The sequence below is a fragment of the Sebastes umbrosus genome, chromosome 9 (assembly GCF_015220745.1).
Source record: "Sebastes umbrosus isolate fSebUmb1 chromosome 9, fSebUmb1.pri, whole genome shotgun sequence".
Classification (NCBI taxonomy): Eukaryota; Metazoa; Chordata; class Actinopteri; order Perciformes; family Sebastidae; genus Sebastes; species Sebastes umbrosus.
Window position 1 is genome coordinate 31,523,002 of NC_051277.1, and position 7,974 is coordinate 31,530,975.

Here is a 7,974-nt window from a genome sequence, read left to right on the forward strand (position 1 = left end):
TTGTGTGAACATTTAGAAAATGTTGATATCCAACACTCACATTTTGACATCATCAACATCTTTAATTCACCAGCATGTGTATTTTTTATTTTCTTTATGCATTTCTTTACATTTTCAATGTGTCAAGCTCACACTACGAGGGGGAACAACATATAGCGTCAGCACATTTTCCCATCTAACACTATGGATAAAGAGTTTTTTTCAACCAAATTGTTGGAACAGTGAAAGAGGCCGGTGGAAAGACAAACCGAGACGTTTTTGGCGAGTTTTATTTTGCTTCTGTCGGGTTTGAATGACGATATGCTCCGCTGCTGGAACAGCTGATCTACCTGCTGAAACTACTAGGAGCACAGCACCGCTTGCACGCGGGCACGGCGTCGGGGTGCGCTCACGGCGGGGCGGGGAGCAAGCGAGCGATACGTTTCTGAGTCGCTCGCTAAAGGTTCAAAGAATATGTAAACAAATTTGATAAGACAAAGTCACTTGGTAAACCTAAATTTCAATCCAATCCAATTCACAGACATCCCGCCCTCTTCTGACACAAACTGACTGTTTGCCGTCAGCTGTCAAACCCCCGTTTTAAAATACTGTTTAAACCCAGTATTTGCGTACAGTTGGAGATAAAGATCAGGCTACACTAGTATTATTAGCATTATACTGTTTGTAGGATTAGATTCCAGTGGTTGCCAATAACTTCAGAGGATTGTAAAGTCCAAAATTCAAAATGTATTAATCAAAGATAGATGTAGTTATTTCCACTACGTTTATATCAGGGCTGTTAAAGTTAATGTGGTAATAACGCATTAACGTAAATTAGTTTTAACGCCTCTAATTTCTTTAACGCAAGCTTGCAATTTTTAGGTTGTAGTGGGCTCAGTTTTAAAGCTACAGTGAACAAAAGAAAGACTTAAATTAGTACTAACCATGTCATACTAGCTTGTTGTGAAGGAGGCTAAATAACGCTCCAAAAAACTAGCATGGCCATTTTCAAAGGTGTCCCTTGACCTCTGACCTCCAGATATGTGAATGTAAATGGGTTCTATGGGTACCCACGAGTCTCCCCTTTACAGACATGCCCACTTTATGATAACCACATGCAGTTTGGGGCAAGTCATAGTCAAGTCAGCACACTGACACACTGACAGCTGTTGTTGCCTGTTGGGCTGCAGTTTGCCATGTTATGATTTGAGCATATTGTTTTATGCTAAATGCAGTACCTGTGAGGGTTTCTGGACAATATTTGTCATTGTTTTGTGTTGTTAATTGATTTCCAATAATAAATATATACATACATTTGCATAAAGCAGCATATTTGCCCACTCCCTACATACAGGTACATTTGGACACATAAAAAAATGTGTGTTTAATTTGCAATTAATCTCAAATAACTATGAACAATCATGCGATTAGATAAGACTCAATATATTAATCGACTGACAGCACTAGTTTCAATCCATGTTTGTTGGCGTTTAGCCTTTCGAACACAACATTTTCACTACGACCAAAAAACTCTTTGCTCGCACACTGACGAGTTATGTTCATTAAAGAAAGTTGATTTATCAAAAAAAGTCTAAGTCATCTAATACACTGAATCACTTTATTTAAATTTAGGATTTTGTTGGAGGATTTGTCATTTTTGTTATGATGATGACTTCAGAAAATTTGTGCTCAGCTTTTCTTAGATACAAGTAAGGGGAGGCTTCACGGAAAGCAGGTTGGGAACGACTGAATTACAATATTAACCCCATTATGAACATTAACATAACACCATTTGTTTTGCTTAAACTTCTGCTGGTTATTTGCAACATATTGTTGTTCAGCTTTTTCCATGTCTTACTGGTCAGAAATTGTCAAATCTGAGTGAAATGTGACAGCTTCATTGTACACGTAGCTTAAATACTGAGTCTTAAAATATGTCTTCCTTAAGATAAGAAAAAGGACAAAAAAAATCTGCTGAGAATTTCTTTAACAAAACAAAAACAGATCTCATCACTGGATCTCACACAGGAACGTTCTAGTGAACTCTTTGAACACAGTTGGGATTTCCCCCCCCTATATGTGTCAGAAGGAAAGGCTAAGCAGCAGCTCATGGAAGTGTTGCCTTGAGTTTACTTTTAAATAATGCAAGCAGACTATCCAGGGGCAAAACATTGGAGTGACCCGGGTTCGATCCCCAGCCGCAGCATCTCTGGCTCGATAGAGCTTTCCGACAAACATCACTGTCAGTGTATATCGATGGGAAGCCAGTGAGGGGTCATGCAGGGTTGGATCTGAGGGGGGTAATGTGAACCTCTGCATGTGCTCTGCCCTCCCGGAGAGGCTCCTTGCTGGCAGGTGAAAAGAGGCAGCTAAGTGTTTAAGATAAGGCATCTCAACCTCTCAAGGCCAGCAGAGGGAGTTAGCCAGAGAATTTGAATTAATTAGCCAAACCAAACCTAATTCATTTTGAGAGACTATCTGGACTTGTCATTATTTAACGGCTCTCCACACAAAACCCACTGCCAGTGTTCTTTTTTGATTCACACAAAATAATTATCAGAAATTTTAACCTGATGATGGCACTAGATGATAGATCAGGGGATCAAAGTTTGAATAATTCATCCCTGTGGACCGCACTAAAAGTCCAAAACTCCAAAAGTTGTTTAGATATTTCAATAAAAAACAAATGTCAACCTCGAAGAAACATGAAGAGATCACCAAAGTCATTAGAATACATATCCTTGGAACCGTGAACCTTGGTCATTGGAATGTATCCTCAAGGGATCTTGAATATCTGAAACAAACTTCATGGCAATCCAGTCGCTAAAGGAAAAGTCAGTGGAACACCAAAGTCATTAGGATTCATAGCACGCCATTACAATGACATTCTGCGTGTGATGGGAACGCATTTTAGCCTTTTCGCGTGTCATTTGTACGCCTCTTTTGCACGGAATTTTAACCATTGAAGCGGCCGCAATTAGGTTTAGGCAACAAAACCACTTGGTTAGGTTTAGGAAAAACTTCACGGCTGGGCTTCAAATGAGTATGTTAAGTAAGTAGAATACATACGGAAACAATGTAAAGGAAGTGCAGAAAACATAACATAACTTAAACCAAAATAACTCAACAATACTTTGGGACACGAACACCGGTCTCCTGGTTGAAAGTTCGACATCACTAAACACTGAGCGTAGCTTGGTTACGTGGATGCGTTTACATTGCAGTCAGTACAGACTATATGCCGTACAAATGACAAGCCAAAAGCAAGAACGGCATTCTTATTGCACACAAAATGACTTGCGATTACCCTGTCATTCATACGCCATTTTGTGCGACCGAACTGCATTATTATTATAATTGAGCTTAAAATAAGTAAGTAAACTAAGTGTTTTTCTTGCCTGAACCCAAGTGAGTGGTTTTCTTACCTAAACCTAACTGTGGACGTTTGCGTGGTGAACAAATGACACGTGAAAAGGTTCAAATGCGTACTCATGACGAGGGATGCACAAATACCGGATCGGATATCGGGCTGATACTGGCTCAAATAGCTGGATCGGATATCTGTGACAATGGGGCCGATCTATTCAATCCAGTTCTATGTTTCTATACTATACACATTATATGCTGTAATTTTAAAGATACCATATCGTGCTCATTTTCAGGTTCATGCTTTTATTTTGTGTTTCTAATAAAACATGTTTACATGCTGTAATGTTAAAGAACACATTATTTTCCTCTGTCTAAAACGCTCTGTTTTAGCGCATTTCAACGGAATTGCAACGGAATTGCGTTGCTAGGCAACAGCTTGGGTCCATGTTTACTTCCTGTCAGCTGATGTTATTTACATACACTGCAACAGGAAATAAACTGGGACACAATTAGAATGTTTATGTTTAAAACCATGTAAATATTGTATATTTGTGACATCACAAATGGACAGAAATCCTAACGGCTTGTTTCAAATGCACAATTTCTGAATACGGGGCTGTGTGTATTTCTCCGTATATTGAGAGCTTCGATACTTTCACAGTATTTATAAAGCACTTAAACCTGCTATATAATATAAAAGACATGAAAACTTCACATTTTACAATATGGGACCTTTAAGTCAAGCCTGATGTTACCTTACACATAAGGCCACTCGGTATCGGCCGGTATCCAAACCCCAGGTATCGGTATCGGGACTGAAAAAGTCGGATCGGTGCATCCCTGCTCATGACACGTGGAATATCCATGTAATGTCGTGGCATTTATACGTCTACCCATGAGGCCGGAATGGTACTCCTTTGATTCAGGTTCCCACGTATTTACTCCATACAGCCACAGTGAGAATTCTACAGGGTAGTTTAAGAGAATTATTAGAACTGACAGTCACGAAACAGAATATGCTTGAACAGCAGGTTTTTTGTAACCAAGCAATTATTTGGTATGCATGCAGAGAATACAATAATGACAAATGGATATAGAGAAAAAGGCTCCATTTGAGCCCATTAGGCTATTTTCTGTAGAACCTTAATTCATTTAACTTGGGGCAAAATGAGTCAGGCTTGTTAGATTGGTAGTATTTGTAAGGAAGCAGCTTCCCTTTTCCCAGAGATTCAGAGGCTCATCTCTCCCTCGCTCACTCTCTGGCCCATAATAATCTTTCCAACCCTCAGGGCAGAGCCAACCTTTAGGCTTCCAGATACTCGCTGCATGCTGATGCGTGTATGTGTGCACAAAACTGTGTGTGTAAGGTTCGAGCATGTGTGTGTGTGTGTGTGTGGGAATGTGTGTACACATACTAAAGTTTTGAAAGTGCACACATGTTTGTGTGTGAGTATGTGTGTGTATTCTCTTTACTTTAATACTTTGGAGAGTTTACTTGACAGAGAAATGAGAGAAAATCCTCCAGAGTGGGGATATTAGCTTCTTCCACTCTAGGGTTTAGACCTTAATTTAGGTTTGAGGTTAGGATTAGGATTGGATTGATGGTGCCCCTGTGAATTAAGGCTGGGCCCATATTACGGAGAATTAAAGGAAAACTCAGCCTAAAGCAGTTTACACTATTAAAATAAGATCTGCCCTACAAGGCTAAACACAGTATTTGGTCAGATTTGAATTGAAGACCTTTTTCTGACATTTATATTGACATTATTATCCCATAGAAATGTATAACTTGTGTGGAAAACAAGCTATTTTACTGGTAGCTACTGAATTGCTGCCCACGCTACAGTAAATACACTCTGGTTTGGTAATCTGTGGGATTTAACGAGAGAAAAATGGAGTAAAATCTAGCAAAATTTGCATGGAAATAAAAAAAAGAACTGATTTTGTGGGTTCTTAGGAATGCTTTAAATCTGTGCGGGGTAGAAATTATTCGGACGGACCTCGATTTCAGCAGATTTTCCGCCTGAGGAAATATGTTTGACCAATGAAATCCTTTGTTCCAACTAACAAAGGGCAGAGCTAGCTTGCTGCCAAAATGGAACAACGTCTTATCAATTTGGTTTCTCAACACAGCTACAACGACCTCAGCAACCAAATAAAGGACAATATATATATGGCTTAAGATCGCCCAGCAGCTGGGATCCGATGAAGATAGTAATGTAGTTGATATGGCCCCGCTAAAATGGATGGCTCCAAAATCCTCTTTTCTTCTTTCTCAGGAAAAGAAGGAGGACATTGTCGTCGTTGCGATGCTACAGCTTGATTACCTTTTTTGTAAAAAAGAAGAAGAAAGATAGATAGAAGAGAAAATGGACACAGCAACGCATATAAGAGACCCAGTGTGCACAGATTTGATGCGGAAAATTCGCACACAGATTTTCCGTATTCCTGCGTCGCATTTTCTTATTGCACTGGTGAGGAACGGCTTTTGGCCTTAGCTTAACCCAAAACTAAATTGACTCATTGCTTTTAAAAAAAAATAACCATTTTGCATGAACTGATGTCTTGGTAATTTAGTTTAAATTGGGCAGTAGTTAATCCAATCATGGTAGAGAATATAAACTTTGTAAAAACCTTATGTTAACAGTAACTTGCTTATAGCTAGTTCACACTACACGACTTTAGTCCTGATTTTACACCCCTGGCAAATTGGCATTGGCTCGCCGCTCGCACATCGGCGTTTGAACGTCATTTATGTTCATATTTTATTTTTTATTTTATTATTTTATTTTTAACACTTGCCAACAACATCAGCGATGTTTTTGTGTATGGTATCACATAATTTACCGTGTATTTCTCGTGTGTTTTCGTGATAAAACGTAGTTTGGAGACCTTATAGGGGATTCCACCTGGTGAAAGATCTTGTAGTGTGTGACCTCCTGTTGCCGGTCAGTCATGTGGTGTGGAAACCACGACGATTTAAAGACTCCTGATTACAAGACATCAAGTTGTGTACTGTGAACAGCAGGCTACTGCGATCTGACTAGTTTAAAAGTCTTGTAGTGTGAACTTGGCATTAGCAGAACTCAGTAGCTGCTATCTCAGCTTTTGCATCTCGTAGAATTTGTGTTCTTTGCTGTGGTTAATAAGCTACCAGTAAATCACATATTTAAACACATTCATTTGTAAATTAATTTATTATATTAGTTCCAATACAAATATTAATAGTATATGGACAGACAGAGACCTAGCAAAACAGAGATCATCCCAATGAGATATGGGCTCAAAATAATCAAAATAAAGTTTATTTCCTTGGTTCAAATGGTTAGTAGTTACAGCATTTTCCCATTGTATTCGGTGATGATTATCCAAAGGCAGAGAAGATTATGTAGCTATTATGTTGGTTGATTTTTGAGGTAAAATAATCAATGTAAAAAGGCATAAAATGAAGGCATTACAACCTCTCTAACCCTGCCTGAGAGCTTTACTTCATTATATTTTTGCTCCATTTCCATTTATTTTCATTAACGTAAGTAAAAACATTGTTCTTGCGCAGACACTGTATTTAAATGTATGTAACAAGCGTACGTGCACTGTAGACCTGCCTGTGTTGACACATCTTACTGTCTGAATAATGCACCCTTTAAGTAGCAGGAAAATACTGCACCAGACTTAAGACCAGGGTTTTGATGGTCAGTTGCGCATTCGCCAAACATGCCTGACCACAACAGGTCTTTTTTTTTTTTTTTTTTAACTTTTTATTTTAAACACAAACACAAACAAACATACAAAGAGAAAGAAGAACAAAAAATAAAAAATACATTTAAAAAAAAAAGATAAAACATAAATAACATTGAGGCACTGCACTTATATAGAAGAAAGTACTGTATGGTGAAATGAAATGATGAATGAAGTCAATAATTATGTATGTGGATCTGATTCATGCCCACTGTCCCCGATTCAAACATTTGTCCACAGTTATTATCCATTTAAGTCCAGATTATATTGAACTCCCAGAGACTCCAGTGGGTTCTTCCATTTCTGCAGAAAAAGACGAGTCCTTCCATCGATACAATGTCTCACTTTTTCCAGAGTCACAACCTCGGATGTCAGAGATTTCCAGACGGAAATAGAAGGAGGGTCGTCCCTGACCCACTTCACCATAATGGCCTTCCTCGCCAGCATTATAAGCAATTCAACCACTTCATATTGTTTTAGAGAGTCTGCGACACTTCCGAGCAGACATAGAAGTGGGTTTGCTGACACCTGTTGACCTATTGCTGTACTAATGTTAGTGGATATTGCCTTCCAGAATAACTGAATTTTGTTGCATTCCCACAAGCAATGCAGCGTAGTACCTTCATGAGCTTTACATTTTAAACAATTAGGTGATATTCCATATTATACTTACTATAACTGTATTGTGATATGTAAATATTATGTAGGATATTGTATTGTAACTCTTTAGTATCTATTACAGACTGAAATTCTGGAAGGCAACCGCAGAATCTTATCCCACACATCATTTATCCATCACACATTTGATCAATGTACACCAGGATGTTCTTAACCATGCAGGTTTGTTCAAGTTCAAACTTAATAATTCTGAATAAAACTTAGATAACA